A 16,035-nucleotide genomic window follows, 5' to 3' on the forward strand; every position below is an offset into this window, starting at 1 on the left:
AACTGTTCAGGCAGATGGACGGTCGGTAATGGTCTGGGGCGTGTTCATTTGCCACAGACCTCTGGTACATCCAGACACATTTTTAAATGGCCCAGGTTACGTGTTCATTTGGCACACGTTGGACCTCTGGTACGTCTAGACACATTTCTGAATGGTCCAGGTTACGTGTACATCTTTGCAGACCATCTGCATCCCTTCATGGTCATCGTGCACTCACAGGACAATGGACTCTTCGAGCAGGACAATACGTCTTCCCACAGAGCCGTGGCGTCTAGAACATCGTTCGAAGAGCATTCCGCAGATTTTACCACCATGGAATGGCCTCCCTGTTCACCGGACATGAAACCTCTGGAGCATCTTAGGGATGCTGTGGGAAGGTTCGTTCGAGCTTTGTATCCTCCACTCATGAATGCGACGTAATTATGGATAGAAGCGCAACAAACATGGGCGGAAATAGATGGATGTCGATTGCTCTTATCCGGGCGAAAAGTGGGTCTACCCATTACTAGGTAGGTATCCCATAATTTCTGTACATTCAGTTGCAATGGCCTCATTTTGATTTTTCGAATTGTGGATACGCCCAATTGTATCACAATAGAGTTGGGAACGGGATTCATCAGACCAGACGACATATTCCAACATTTCTACGTGCCCATGCAAGGCACAGTTTCTTGTGTCTCACAGTCAGCGTGGGTACCAGTGATGGCTGTCGATTGCTATAGCACTTACATATTGTCTGACGCACAGTCCATGTCTATGTTGGTCTCCCTGTTCCTTCGTTGTATTGTGTGGGTGGTTAGTTGAGCCACTCTCCTGCGTAGCTGCTGTGTTCTGAAATGGAATACTGTACATGATGCTCACCACAGGCATCGACTACACGTAATTGCCGCACTTTGTGACCTTTGGCTGGTTGTTCGACTGCTTTGAGCCAGTGAGGTTAGACCTGTGATACCCAGAACGCGAGCACGTAATCACTTTGGCTATTGCCGAGATACTGGCACCTGCATATACTGAGTGATCACTGAATTAAGACCACCCTTTTGAAAATTGACTGCGACCCGTTGACCACGTGAGGTACGAGAGTGCGCAGTTAGTCGACGAAAGTAGCATACATAAGGTGTCAGTGGTTCAGTAGTTAGTAAAATTCCGAGCGTCACGGGTAAAAAGAAGTCTTTATCGGATTTTGATAAAGGACAGATTGTGGGTACTCGACGACCTGGTGACTCGATTTCCTAAACGGCTGAACTGGTGGGGTATTCGAGAGCCGCGGTTGTTAAAGTGTACCAGGACTGGCGTCAAAATGGTCAAACAACGACCCGACGGCAAAACTGCAAAGGTCAGCGAAAGGTTGATGTTAGAGGTGAGTGCCGGGTCCGACGACCCGTACAGGCGAACAGGCGCAGCACTGTTGAAGAGTTCACTACCTAATACAACATGGGCCAACCCAGAACAATATCTGGCATGACCACGCGTTGCACGCTAGCACATATGCGCTATACCAGAAGACGACCCCTACGACATCCTCTCCTTACCAAAGTTCATCGGCGTAAAAGACTCGCCTAGGGCAAAGAGCATGCAAGTTGAACGTTAGAAGACTGGAAGGTGTGCTGGTCGGATGAGTCACGTTATTTACTCCACACCGTGGATGGTCGTGTACGGATTTGTCAACAACCTTAGGCTCTTCATCCATCATGCATGGTATCAAAAGTGCAGGCCGGTGGAGGCGGTTGTATGCTGGGCGGTTCATGTTTCACTGGAAGGAACTTTGACCCCTGGTGCATGTGGAACAACGTATCACTGGTCTCCGCTATCATCATCCGCTTGTTGACTGTACACCCCGCGTTTTCTCGAATGTCGATGGTGTCTTCCAAGATGACAATGCGCCGAGCCATCGGGCACTTGATGTGCAGGGATGGTTTGAGGAACGTAGTTCTGACTTCTAGCATATCCATTCGCCTCTGTACTCCACCGACATCTCAGTCCCATCGAGCACTTGTGGGACACTATGGGAAGGCATATCAGGCGTCTGGATACACCAATCACCTGCATTGCTAGCCGCATTACACAGCTTTGTTAGCCATACCTCCCTAACGCTTCCAACATCTTGTTGAATGCCACGTCGGATAGCTGCTGTACTGAGGGCAATAGGAGGACCTTCGAAGTATTAGGTAGGTGGTCATAATTCAGTGATCACTCAGTTTGTTTCCTCACGATCATTCCACGTTGGAAGTCGGATAGGTCTCGGCGTCGATCCATTTTTCCTCGTAAGCATTCAAAAACTGATCTGCACGTGTGCCTCTTATATCAGCTATTTCTGACTCTGTGCCCTCACCAGCGTCATAGACCAGTCTGTTCCTACACAAGGGAGTGTTGAAAATGCAAAAGCAACTCAAGGTGTTGCTTACTCAATGTTACACTATATATATATATATTATAATTAATATGATAAATAAAAGTAAAGATGGCAGTTCGAAACACCCGGAAAGCTTAAAAAAATTACATCAAAATGTCAAAAGAAAGTTACGATAGCCTACATCAGATAAAGGCGGGAAAAGTTTGCTAAATACAGTACTCCGAAACGGGGAAGAAAAGAAAATATGAAATTAATAAATATAATAAAATCTGATGTCAGCAAAGTAAATATTGATGCTAAATCAGGTATTTCATCGGGGGACTACACCTGACATAGCATCAACGGACTGCGTTTCCATACTTGCCCATAGTTATCATATTAATTATAATATACATATATTTACATTTGCATCCGTTGCTGCTGCTTTGCGCGCTTCGGTGCATTTGCCATATCCAGTTTATTTAACTGTCTGATGTTTTCTGTTTTTCCTCTTTAATACAATCTTTTATATATATATATAAAATCACAGTATGACCTTGAAACATGTTAAATCACTTTCAGGCTGTTGGCTAGAGATAAACATTTCTGTTAGTGTTGCTAACACTAACGGAAATGTGATATAGTTGCATACGTAAATAAATGTTTTAGCTTTTTTAAACACTAAAAGGTTTTAGAACCAGTAGTACTGTGTACTATGCATGGGTTAAAAGCCCAAATGACAGAAGATATTGTTGACACCAGACGTGAATTTCTGTAGATTGTAATTTTCGGAAAAATAGATGAGAAGGAAGGTTGTTCTAGAGAATAGAAGTAGAAAGGATAAATGAGTATAGGAAAATTCGCTTTTGTGCGTTTGTATTTTGACAGTGAATGGATGCTGACCGTTTACAGCATGCGTGCGGGTATGGTTTGGAATAGAGTGGGGCAATTACATATTTCAACTCAGGAGAACAATGCCACGGAAGTATCTGTAAAAGGGCATGCAACAGAAACTGAACGTCTGTGAGGACAGTGGTGATATTTCGTAAGAGATGAGTCGTTAATTATGACTTCCCTCTTTTGAATAGAGTCTATGGCTTTAGCTAAGTTTGGAGTCACCACCTCAGATGTGGGAATAGTGTTCGGTAGTAGAGTGGATTTGAGATATGTAGAGTCCATAGTCGTTTAAAAGAAAAGAAGGTGAAAGAGAAACCTTTTTTCCTCAACAATATATAGACAGAGGACTGCGTTTTAGAAGAATTGAAATTAAATTCGTTTTCTTAACCCTCTGAAAGATTACCTGGAGATCGTTAATTAAGGAATTTGTGTTGGATGTTCTAGAAGCAAAATTAGGATAGGATTTCCAGTTAGTAGAAGAAGGTCATTAATATACCAGAGAAATGTATAAGAGAAAGGGATAAACCCCTTGGGCACACCATTAATTGAGAAGTTAGAAGACGTAGAGCTAACTGCTATCATCTGAAATGAGCATTTGGAGAGAACACTGGCTACCGATTTGCGAAAAGTTGGTAATTCATAAGATGGCATTTGTTTCGAAGACCTTTATGCCAAACACGATCAAAAGCTTTTGAAATGTGAAGAGCAAGCTTGAGTTTCATGCACAGCCGCCCCCCAAAATTTTTCGGGGGCCCTGTTCAAGAATTACTTGCGGGCCCTATGGTCCTGTACAAAACTTATGCGGGATGTTTTTGTAATAGTGATGTTTTTTTAATTTTCAAATTTTATAGTAATTAAGACATAATTAAATAATTTTATATTATACTGAACAAAAATTTAAATACGAATAATATTTAATACATTAATCAACAGTATTGTTTTGACCGTTTGAGTGCGGGCCATGTTCGACAGAACCGGTTGAACATGCTTGTGGCCGGTACTGGTTTCATGTACAAATATGAGTAATAACGCCAATATATCATCAGTGGATCGACACTGACGGAATCCATATTGGAGATCATTAATTATATGGAAGGTTTCGAGATAATTTAGGAGTTGGCTGTTGATGAATTTCTTCATTATTTTGAAAAGCATAGAAGTAGCTGCAATGAACGATAATCGGAAGGGCGGGATTTATCGTTCTTTTTTAAAAAACCGAACTGGCTGGATATGAACAAATTTCTATGCTGAAGTAAAAACACGAGTGTAGTACGAAACTTCAAATAAAGGCAACACAGAACAGGAGCAAACTCAGAGCCACAAGTTTTGAGGACAAGTGGAGAAATGCTATCAAGACAACGAGCTTTCTTGGCATCAAGATTGTTCAGAATTCTAACATTCTTCTGTCGGAGGGTCACAAGAGGCTTTGAGTGGAATGTATTTGGTACATTCCACTCAAAGGGTGATTTATCAAAATCATCAAAAGTTAGATCGTAAAAATCGTTGAAGTGTTAGAAGAAAGGCAGGATGCTAATAAGTAGGGTTTATCTTTAGCTGAGATTGCAATAGAACCATCAGGTTGTAAGAGAGGTGAGAGTATATATGGACAGAAATTGTGGCCAATAGCTTTTGCAAGAGATCAGAACGCACGAATAGCATTTGGACAAGAAGCAGGTGTTCTACTCTTAGTCTGTTAAAAATCAAATTTGGATCGATTAAAAACTGATTTACAATTGTTGCCCGCTTTAGTGTAGGCAGAAAATGAAACTAGAGATTTGGATACAAGCCAATTGCAATATGCTCTACTCTTATCTTGAACAGCATTATCACACTTACTGGAAACCCAATGTTTAGATAAAGGACGAATTTTAAGTTGTATACCTACAAGAATAATTTCGTGAACACGATCTGAGAAAATAGAATCAGAAGATTTAAAACAGTAATCCACCAAACAAAAAAAGAGGAATATTAATAAGAATCGCAGATCATTCCATTTCGCATTCTTGTAAATCCGAATGATACGAGGCTGAGATTGTCCATGAGAAAGAGGTCCTATTGGAGAAGAGACTATCACCAAGTTGTGATTTGAAGTGCCTAGAGGACCACTAACACAAACAATGTATTATAAGGGTTGTACACTACATCTGTATAAATTTACAGATGTAGTGTACTATATATTAATGATCAAACTACATGAACATTCTAATGTATTTTGACTATTTTATTTTATGGGCCACACGCGGAATATAGACTGAGTGACTGAAAAAAAAAAAAAAAAAAAAAATATATATATATATATATATATATACTCGTATGTTTATAAACTTTAATAAAAATATTTATTTAATGTTTATTTTCGTTGGAATGTGAAATATGTCTATAATCTACGAAGGTAATCTACAAATACTATGCCATATTTTCATAATTCGGTATGTTTGTGCGCCACATGCCTGATGACATCAGCATTTATTGATCATTCCCTGCAGCAGAGAAGGAACGTTTTGGTATCTCGCAGTTCATTTAGGAAAATACGCAACAAACATAAGAGGTGAGTCAGGACTGAACTTAATATAATAAGACCATTGTATTTTTGCACATCGTAATAGAACCGGGAATCATACATAAAACAGCTATTAAAATATCTAATGGCTTCATTTCTTTCAGCTGAATGAACGATTTTCGATTACAGTCGATTCCATATCGCTGTAAATGGAATCGAGGACTAAGCAATTAAACGAAAAGCCACTAATCGGAAATTTCATTTTCGGTTTGAAAACACAAACCTACAACCGGAGGCATACTGATTTCGGATGGATTCTCTAATAAAGTGGCAGGGTAATAAGTGAAACTTCTTTGGGCGCGCTCTAGGCAGTTTTCAGATGGAAGTAACTTGCGTTCGTGGATTGACAAAAAAATGCGACCGTTGCCATAAGTAAACACGTTACAGGCGCTCAGAACATCCAACTACTGTACTAGGTTAAATGCTCTGGTTTTCGTGCGCTCACTGAAGTTAGGCTGGGTTAGTAATTGGGAGGGTAATCACCTGGGAATATCCAGCGACCTTTTTTTATTTTGTTAACCTGTGGAAAAATATTCTTCCGATTTTCACGAAATATTTAATTTTGTTAATTGGTAATGTAATAAAGTGTAAATCTATAAAAGTAAAGATAGCCTGTGGATAATATTCCTCCTATTTTCACTTATTAGAATTGCCGTTAATAGAATTAAAATTCAATTCGTAAACGCGATCACAATGACCGGCGCTTACTGCATATCGCATAGTGAACGGTATTTTGTTATTGAGTGTGTACGTAAAGTAATTTGATCGTACAGGGAACTAATCGTAAAGCGGGGGTCCACTGTAGTGAGCGTTGTACGGCGTATAGAGCACATGCAATGCGTCCGTGGATTGACAAATATCGTCAAGAAAATGCGACACGAAATGATTCAACTCCCCCACTATTGTACCACTCCGTACCAGGCACGAGCGACGCATGACCAATCAGTATCTCTACTGATTGCGTCATGCTATTTTTTTCGTCATTCACCACCATATTTAAGAAAAAATTTCGACGGAAAAAAAAAAATTATAATTGAACATGTCGAAGACTAATAGTGAGCGAAAATAGCACGTATACGTGCAATGCGACCACCGAAACCACCCCCATTGAGTACAAAGGAGAGATCTAAGTATTTCGACAGTGGAAGATATTACAGCGTGCGATGGAGTTGGACAAAGAAGCCTGAGAAGGTCCATCCACATCTTCAGAGGCTTACATCTCCCCAGAAATGTTAGAAATGAATTTCGAAGGAATCATGGAAGTTGATACTACAAATGAAAATGATGGAAAGATCTCGAAGCCCAGTCGTAAACGAAAAACGAAGGAGCCAAAACCGACTGCCAGAAGTATTCCATCAAATCGGTCAACACGTAATACACAGCCAGAGCAGCAACAAAATTTTAAGAAACACCGAAGAATCTATGCACAGTTTAAACGTACATTCCTGGATAACGATTTCGGTTCAGTCTGTTCCGGGTGTGATCTGCTTTGGTTCAAGAAGGAGGTGAAGATTGTAGCAGCTCGAGATCACGCTCTTCTTAAAACAGCATTTCCAAATGAGGATGTAAGTCAAATGTCTGTCCGTAACAGTTGTCGTGGCTCTCTCAAGACCAAAGCGGTTCTGGCTCTATCGAAATCAATTGTTTTAAATATAGAGAGATAATCTTTAATGCCCTACACTGCCAAAAAGCCAGGGGTTTACATTTTTACAGCCTCCCGAAACTTCCGGGAAAATCGAACAATTAATTTACAAAAACAGGTAATTTTACAAATGAAAACATATTTTGATACAAAAGAGAGAACTCCTTACGAAAGTTAAGTCTGATTGAGCTGGCTTAACATCGAGATAAGAGCACCAGCTCAATCAGACAGGAACAGTTGCAAGGTACACATCAGTCATTGCTGATTAGTCCTGCTAGTCATAATTTTTTTTCGGTAAGTCCGGTCAACAGCGAATTTGTTCAGGTCGGCGTCAAGTGCCTGGGTTTGCTTGAATCTGCTGAGGGAGGAACCTGTCCGAGAGATGGAGTCGTGTTGAATGCGAGTAGAGCTTGGGATTGGCCCTAAGGGCAGCAGGGGGGGATCCTCCAGCCACAGGTATCCCAGAATGAAGGTGTTGCGATTATGCCTGTTATCATCTTGACTGTTGCTAGGAGGCGTTGGTCGTCGACTAAGGTGGGAAGCCGTGGAATCCCGAGAGAGTTGGCAAGCTGCGTGGTACGAATCAGAGCTGGAAGGTTGTGCTTCCTGTTGGCCCACTTTAGGAGCCAGAATTCTGTGGCAAAGAGTGGTTTCTTTATTGACGGTGCCGCTGATGCCCAAATTTCAGCAGCATAGAGTAAAGGTGGAAAGATAATTTCTTATGTACCTCACGGTTGTCTTTTTATCTCTGATATGAAGAAGATGCTGTTTTGCTATCCACCGGAGTCTTGAAGCACGTGTGAGGAGCATGTCTATGTGGGCGTTGAATCGAAGTTTGGAGTCGAATACAACGCCCAGATCACGATGGCTGCACACAACTGGGATGAGGATGTTGCCGACCGAAGGCTGGAGAGAAGGAGTTTGCTTCAATGAATACACCATGAATTCGGACTTAGCAGGATTGATCTTGAGCCCAAACTGGCAGAGGTAAGATGTGACTGCAGTGAGAGTGTTGTTTAATTTCCGTTTTTACCAGATTAAGGTCTTGACCAGGGATGATGGGAGTGAGTATCTTGATATCATCTGCATAGCTCAGTAGACATCGAGAATGTGCAACCAGTGGGAAGATAATAGATGAGAACAGAAGGCCGGAAAGGACCCCTCCTTGTGGGACTCCTGCGATGACGGATCTAGTAAGGGTAGTATATCATCCATGTAATCTAGTATATCATCCGAAGCCACATCACTTGCCAAATCTAGATTTGAGAACGGAATTTCTCATATCTCCGAAGCTCCCATTGATGCAGATTCGTTGCCTGCGGCATTCATACGGTCAATACGGGATTCTCGGTAAAGTGATAAACGTTCACCTAAAGAAGTTTCGCTTAACTTCGGCTATGCGTGCTCGGAACACACTTTTTTTTTTTTTCTTTTTTATTTAGTATAAAAAGGGATTTTGCGTATAACAACCGTTTTAATGACAGTTGAGTAAACTGCAAGTTGCTAAATTACATTGAGATAACCTTGTATTATAAACACCCAAAACTGTGATTTCATGCGCTGGTTATATATAAAGGCAAAACGTGTCACAAGTGCAACCGCTTTGAGATACTTTCTAGAAGTTTAAGTAGTAAGCGTTTTTTTTTTTTTTTTTTTTTCGCTTTCATTGAATATTCATAAATATATTTTTTAAAAGATATGATTTTATTAATGCTGCAGTTTAGTCATGTTTCAAGAAACATTTAGTCATGTTTCTTCATTAGTTCTAATGGTGCAAACAGTAACATTTAACGACCCTTGTCTTTTTTTTTTTTATGAAAACCCCAAACACTAGAGGTATTAGAATCTATAGTACTTAGTACCGTGATTGGGTTGGAGGTTGAGAAGACGAAAGAATATATTTGTTGACATTACACTTGAACTTCTGTAGACTGTAATTTTTAGGAAATACGTATGAAGGAAGGTTGTTCCAGAAAACGGCAGTTCAATTTATGAACGAGGAAGATGAAAAGTAAGCAAAGGGGTGGTATTTCAGAGGTTGATGAGAGTCATCTACCACCTAGTACTGCCTGGTAACACAGAGAGGCGGCATTCCACCATGTGGTGTGGCCGCCACACCTCTACCCCTGCTTACGTTGGTTCACACCTGGGTGGTCACCCACCGTGTGCTTGTGCATGGAGGTTATACCAAGGATTACTAACAGTCCCACCATCATGAAGGTACAAGCAGAGGATTTGGCTGTCACAGGCCGTCCGGACTTTGCCAAAATTGGGTCCACTTGACTTGAGTGTCACTCGAATATCAGTTCCCTCAGCCTTTTAGACTCCCAGATAGCAAGTACAGCTTGCCTGGCCTATATGAGGGAATGTTTGTGACAACCTCAAGGGTTTATTATATTAATCACAATGTACCAAAAATAAGTTTTATTTCGTACTATTTAATGCGAAAGTCCTATATAGCATAAAATAAAGCTTTGTTTTTGAACGTATTGATTAGAGTTATCTGCACTTAAATTGATAAATGCCATTCACTCCCTTAATATATATGAAATATTTCTTTTCGAAAAAATAGCTTCAAAATACATACATATACACATGTGTAAACTAGGGTTTATTTGTTTATTTTTTTTTTCAACTATGCCGTGCGATGGTGTTAAGCTCCAAAGTAACTAAGGCTATGAGGCATCGGTATATTGTGTCTAATTCTAGGTGGTAGATGACTCTTATCAACCGGTGCAATACCACCACTTTGCATAATGGAGGCTTGAAGTGGTGGAACCCACGTTTAGTCTCTACAGCTAAATTCCGGTCAACCCTTCCCTATCTCTTCTATCATGCAGTATGATTGATGACTTTTGAGGTTATGATGAACATCGTGGCGAGATCCAATATTCCTTACATTTCGAGGGTACAGCTCTAAAACGGTGTTCGCAGGCCGTCCGCTAGTTAGTACACCGGACCGAACCTATTGGTAACTCTGTAGGAGTCTTCCGGTTTAGCTAGTGGATAATCCTGCTACCTCTACTCTGCCAGATAGTGACTGGAAGGAGTCCGAGTAGTGTGTATGCGGGGAGCATTGTCCAGGCCACGTTATGTCAAGGATCTCAGTATATTCTTACCATGTACTACGCCATATCCAAAAATTTCATTACTTCATACAGAATGTCCCACCCACTTTTTCTTACTATTGAATACACCATGAATTGTCAAACTAATAGAGCAAGCTTATCTGAGAAAAGATCTAAACCTCCCAAGCACTTCCTAATTCATTTCACAAATATACGTGGTCTCAATTGTAATCAAAACGATGTCCATTTCCACTTGCAGTCTGCCAAACCCCATGTACGTTTTCTAACAGAATCTCAGTTATCGTTTGATTCAACTACTGCTCATCTCAGATACCCAAATTATTCGCTGTATGATTCCTTTAGCCTCAAAGGTAGTACTTGTGCATATGTCCGTTCTGATATTCCCTGTCAGAGACTTCGCAATTTGGAATCTCCTCTCTTTGATCTTCTCTTACTTAAAATCTCTCTACCTCATTGAGTCAAATTCATCTGTTGTATCTGCTGTTCTCCCAACTCCACTAATCACTTGGAGCTCTTTGACTTCCTCTCTTTGGAACTTGACTTTCTCCAGTCCAACTTTTCTAACAGTGAGGTAATTTTCCTTGGTGATTTTAAAGTTCACAACTCCAGCTGGCTTCCGTTTTCTAGTCACACCGACCCAGCTGGTCGAGATGCTGAGGCTTTTGCAATTACTAATGACCTTGCACAGATTGTTCATTTACCTACAAGAATACCGGAGAATCCTAATCATACAGCCAATACGCTTGATCTTTTTCTCACAAACAACCCTTCTAAGTATACGGTCGAAGCGAGAGGTCCTTCAGGCCCTTCAGATCACAACTTTGTGATTGTCTCTTCTCCAATGGAACCTTTATCTCATGGCTATTCCCAACCTCCTGTTGTTTGGCATTACTGGAATGCAAAATGGGATGGCCTGCGAGACTTCTTTTCTTCTTTTCCTTGGTCAGATTACTGTTTCAAAATTTCGATGTCAACGTTTGCTAAGATCATGTCAGTGAAATTATTCTTGCAGGAATGGAATCCTTTATCCCACACTCCACTTTAAAATCTCGTCCTGTATCTAAACCTTGGTTTTCCAATAAATTTGCTAAGGCTGTTCAAAAGAAGAATGTTGCATAACGTAATTGGCTTGTTTTTAATTCTTCAGTTTCATTTTCTGCCTACACCAAGGCTCGCAACAATTGTACAGCAGTTATTAATCAGTCCAAACTAGAGTTTGAACAGGCTAAGAATAGAAAACTTGCTTCTTGCCCTAATGGTAGCCGAGCATTCTGGTCTCTTGCCAAAGCTATTGGCCGCTACTTTTGCCCACCTCTGCTCCCAACTCAGTCCAAACCAGATGGTTCTGTTGTCACTTCAGCCAAGGATAAAGCTGACCTGCTAGCATTCCATTTTTCTTCGAACTCATATATTAACGATCTTGGTAAAACACCTTCCACCATTCCCAACATGCTCCATTCAATGCCTCCTGTGATCTTCCATCAAAAGGATGTCAAAAGGATTTTGACGAATCTTGATGTGCTAAGAAAGCTGCAAGTCCCGATGGTATTTCTCCACTTGTTCTCAAAACCTGTGCTCCTGAACTTACTCCTATTCTTTGCCGCCTTTTTTCACTTTCTTATTCCAAAGGTGTTTTTCTTTCTGCTTGGAAATTTGCTCATATTCAGCCAGTTCCTAAAAAGGGTGACAAATCCCTCCCATCCAATTATCGTCCCATTGCCGCCTGGGCTAGCCAGGTGGGTGAAATGCCTGCCTGGCAACCCAAAGGTCGCGGGTTCGAATCCCGCCTTGGGCTTGGATATCACGATGATGCCGCACCTCCGGTTACGGTTGGATTTCGCGGCCACGATACACGAAGGAAGCAGAAAAAAAAACTGGTTCCTTCGTGTATTGCTCACATCATGCGAAATAAATAAATAAATCGTCCCATTGCAATTACTTCTACTCTTTCTAAAGTAATAGAGAAATCAATTAACCTCCAACTCTTAAACTACCTAGAAACCTTTCATTTGATCAACGATCGCCAGTATGGATTGTCATCATGATCAACGATCGCCAGTATGGATCAGTATGGATCGTCAATGTCGATCCACTGGTGATATTCTGGCTTATGTTACCCTTTTATGGACTAATTCAGTGGAAAGGTTCGGTGAAACACAAATAAATAAATTCCTTGACATCTCAAAGGCTAGATCGTGTTTGCCCTAAAGGTCTTCTAAACAAGCTTCCATCTTATGGTTTGCCAACTTTTTTAGTAATTGGTTATCCAGTTTTCTCTCTGATCGCTCACTGAGAGTGATGGTAGACGGCTCTCTGTCTTCTAACTTCTCCACTAATGTCGGTGTCCCCCGAGGTTCAATTCTTTCCCCCACTCTTTTACTCTTGTATATTAATGACCTTCTTCCATTGACTGGAAATGCTATCCATAGTTTTGCCGATGATAGGGCATTGCATTCCACTTTCCATTTTGAGAAACCTTGTCCTTCTCAATCAGCTTCAACTTCTCGAAAATCTGCTACCAATTCCTTAAATGCCGATCTTCGGGTAATTCTCCAGTGGAGCAAAGACATTTTAGTTGTTTTCAACCCTTCTAAAACTCAGTCTTGTCTTTTTTCTCGCAAAAAGGATTCTTCTGTTCCTATGCTTATCTTTAGTGACACTCCGATTTCTAGGCAAAATGATATATCTCTTTTGGGGATTTCCCTGACTTCTAATCTCTTTTGGGGATTTCCCTGACTTCTAATCTCTCTTGGCACAAGCACATTACAAATATTGCTTCCTTTGCATCTAAAAAACTTGGTTTTCTCTTTCGCTCTCGGCATTACTTTTTGCTAAACCGCTGCTCACTCTGTATAAATCGCTAATACGCTCTGCCATGAAATATTGTTCCCACATCTGGGGTGGTTCCCCCAAAACCTCTGTTGTTTGTTTGTTATTTGGTTTTTAGGATCATTAGCAACTAAGGCCATATTGCTCGGGGATATGCGGTGGTCATTCCCTGACCTTTCTGCATCCTACGTATTTGGTGGTCACGGGCTCGAACCCCGGTCTAATCAAGAAGCGTGTGCTATGCACTGCTGCTCCTGCCCACCTGGCTACGGAGGCGCCCCCCAAAACCTCTCCCAGGTTTCTTGATTCCATTCAGAAGAGGGCAGTTAAGTTAATTAATGATTCATCTCTAACATAGTCTCTCCACTTGCTGACTCATAGACGTACTGTTTGTGCTGCATGTCTCTTGAACAGATACTTCCATGGGCACTGTTCTTCTGAATTGGCTTGCGTAATTCCCGCTCTCTCTTTCAAAACAGTCCGAACAGGTGCCGCCACCAGCCAACATCCATTTACTGTCCAACTTCAAACTCACAGAACCAACTTTTCATCTTCCTCATTTGTTCATTCAACTGCCGTTTTCTGGAACAACCTTCCTTCATACGTATTTCCTGAAAATTACAGTCTACAGAAGTTCAAGTCCAATGTCAACAAATATCTACTTTTGTCTTCTCAACTTCCAACCCAAGCACGGGACTAAATACTATAGGTTCTAATACTTCTCGTGTTTGGGGTTTCCATAAAAAAAAAAAAAGAATGTATGGATCTTTTGGTCAGTTTGCCTGTACAAATTATCTCGATGTGATTGCTATGAAAACTCATTTAACGGCTAGCAGGATGAAAAATCAAGAATACTTCATACTTGAGCCCTAAACCAGGTCATGAAATCACACAATGCTCATCGAAGACCGCCTAACTCGGCCAAGCTGTCGGAACAAAAAAAAAAAAAAAACAGAGCCCATAAATAATGGAAGGAGTGTTCCTAAACGTGGCAAACTATTGTATGTAATGACGGGAAAAATTAGTACATATAAATACGCTGAGGGGACAGAAATCATGGGATACCTACCTAATAGCCTTTCGCCCCGATAAGGGCAGTCACGGTGCAGCATTGAGTCCACTATTTCACGAGAACGTTCCAGAGGTATTTCCATCCATGCTTGCTGCACCGCTGGTCCATAATTCCATCGCATAACTGGGTGGAGGATCCAAAGCTCGAACGGGATTTTCAACAGCATCCCAACAAAGATTGGTCCACTAGGTTCGTGTCCGGTGAACGGGGAGGCCATTCCATGGTGGTTAGAAGAGCATTCTGCGGAATGCTCTTCGAACCATGTTCTTGTCACCACGGCTCGGTGGGGTGGCGCATTGTCCTGCTGGAAGAGTCCATTGCCCTCTGGGTACACGATGATCATGAAGGGATGCAGATGGTCTGCAAGGATGGACACACGTAACTTGGACCTTTCAGAGATGCCTTTAAACATACCAGAGCCCCCCCCCCCTCCAACGTGTGCCAGTTGAACACGCCCCATCCCATTACCGACAGTTCCCCTGCCTGAACAGTTCCTTGTTGATATGACTGATGCGTAGCTTCGTACGGTTTCTGCCAAATACGCACCCTCTCGTCCCCATCATCGGACTCATCGGACCAGGAAATCGTTTCCAATCATCCAAGGTCCAGTACCGATGTTCTTTTGCCCAGTTGAGCCGTAAAGTCCTGTGTCGTGGTGTTAACAATGGGATTCTGGTGGGTCGGCAGCTGCCATAATCTATTGCGGCTAATGATCGCCTGATGGCCTTGGTCGGGCACCCACTGTCATCTCTCTTTCAAAGTCTGTTAACTCATGACGTTTTTCCATATTGACATCGAATTACCGTCTACGTGAATGCAGTCATACAGTGTACCTATATACCTGACAAGCGGTGGGTTCGTCCACTAGCGAGAAGGGTGACAGCGTCGCTTTGCTCAGGAACCAGGTATGCCATGAATTCTGCTCTTTCAGTGCACAACTGTCATCTAAACATGGACATCAGGGCACAACTTGAAATTAAAACTGGCTGCTGTACCCAAGTCCAAGCACCAGAATTAATTGTAACCCAGGTTAACTTTGCAACCGGCTAACTTTGAGCCGGCGTCAGCTTAATGTGTCACGCAGTGTCTTCCTGGGACTATGGAAGCTGTTTTGAGGAGAGAGGAACAACAAGAAGAGCTGGCCAACGTCGCCCGAGGGCTACGTCAAACAGAATCTGGCTCTAACAGCAAGACGGAAACCTACGATGTCGTCTCATCTCTTGAGATTGCTGCGGCCACAGGGGGAAACATTTCCAACCGGACTGTATTAAGAAAGCCCAATTCAAGTGTACTCTACGCAAGGAAGCCATTGTTTTGTGTCCTATTAAACCCAAACCATCGCAGAGATCGTCGAAACTGGCGCCATGAAAATGTGACTTGGAGCCCTGACAAAATGGGGTACAGTTCATACCCCATTTTGTCAGGGTATATAGTGTATATAGGTACACTATTTTCCTATGAGCCCTGTTTTAGCCTGCAAACAGCTTATAGACGTTATTTCATCTGAAGACGAGGAATGCGGTACCATCCCTCCTGTTGCTGAATAATGATCAAAGGCAGCACTTCTCTTCGTTTTTTGATAGGGGGACCGTAATTGTGCAGAGGTACCCAGAA

Source organism: Mastigoproctus giganteus, chromosome 10, assembly GCF_048544385.1.
Source record: "Mastigoproctus giganteus isolate SK-2022 chromosome 10, ASM4854438v1, whole genome shotgun sequence".
Classification (NCBI taxonomy): Eukaryota; Metazoa; Arthropoda; class Arachnida; order Uropygi; family Thelyphonidae; genus Mastigoproctus; species Mastigoproctus giganteus.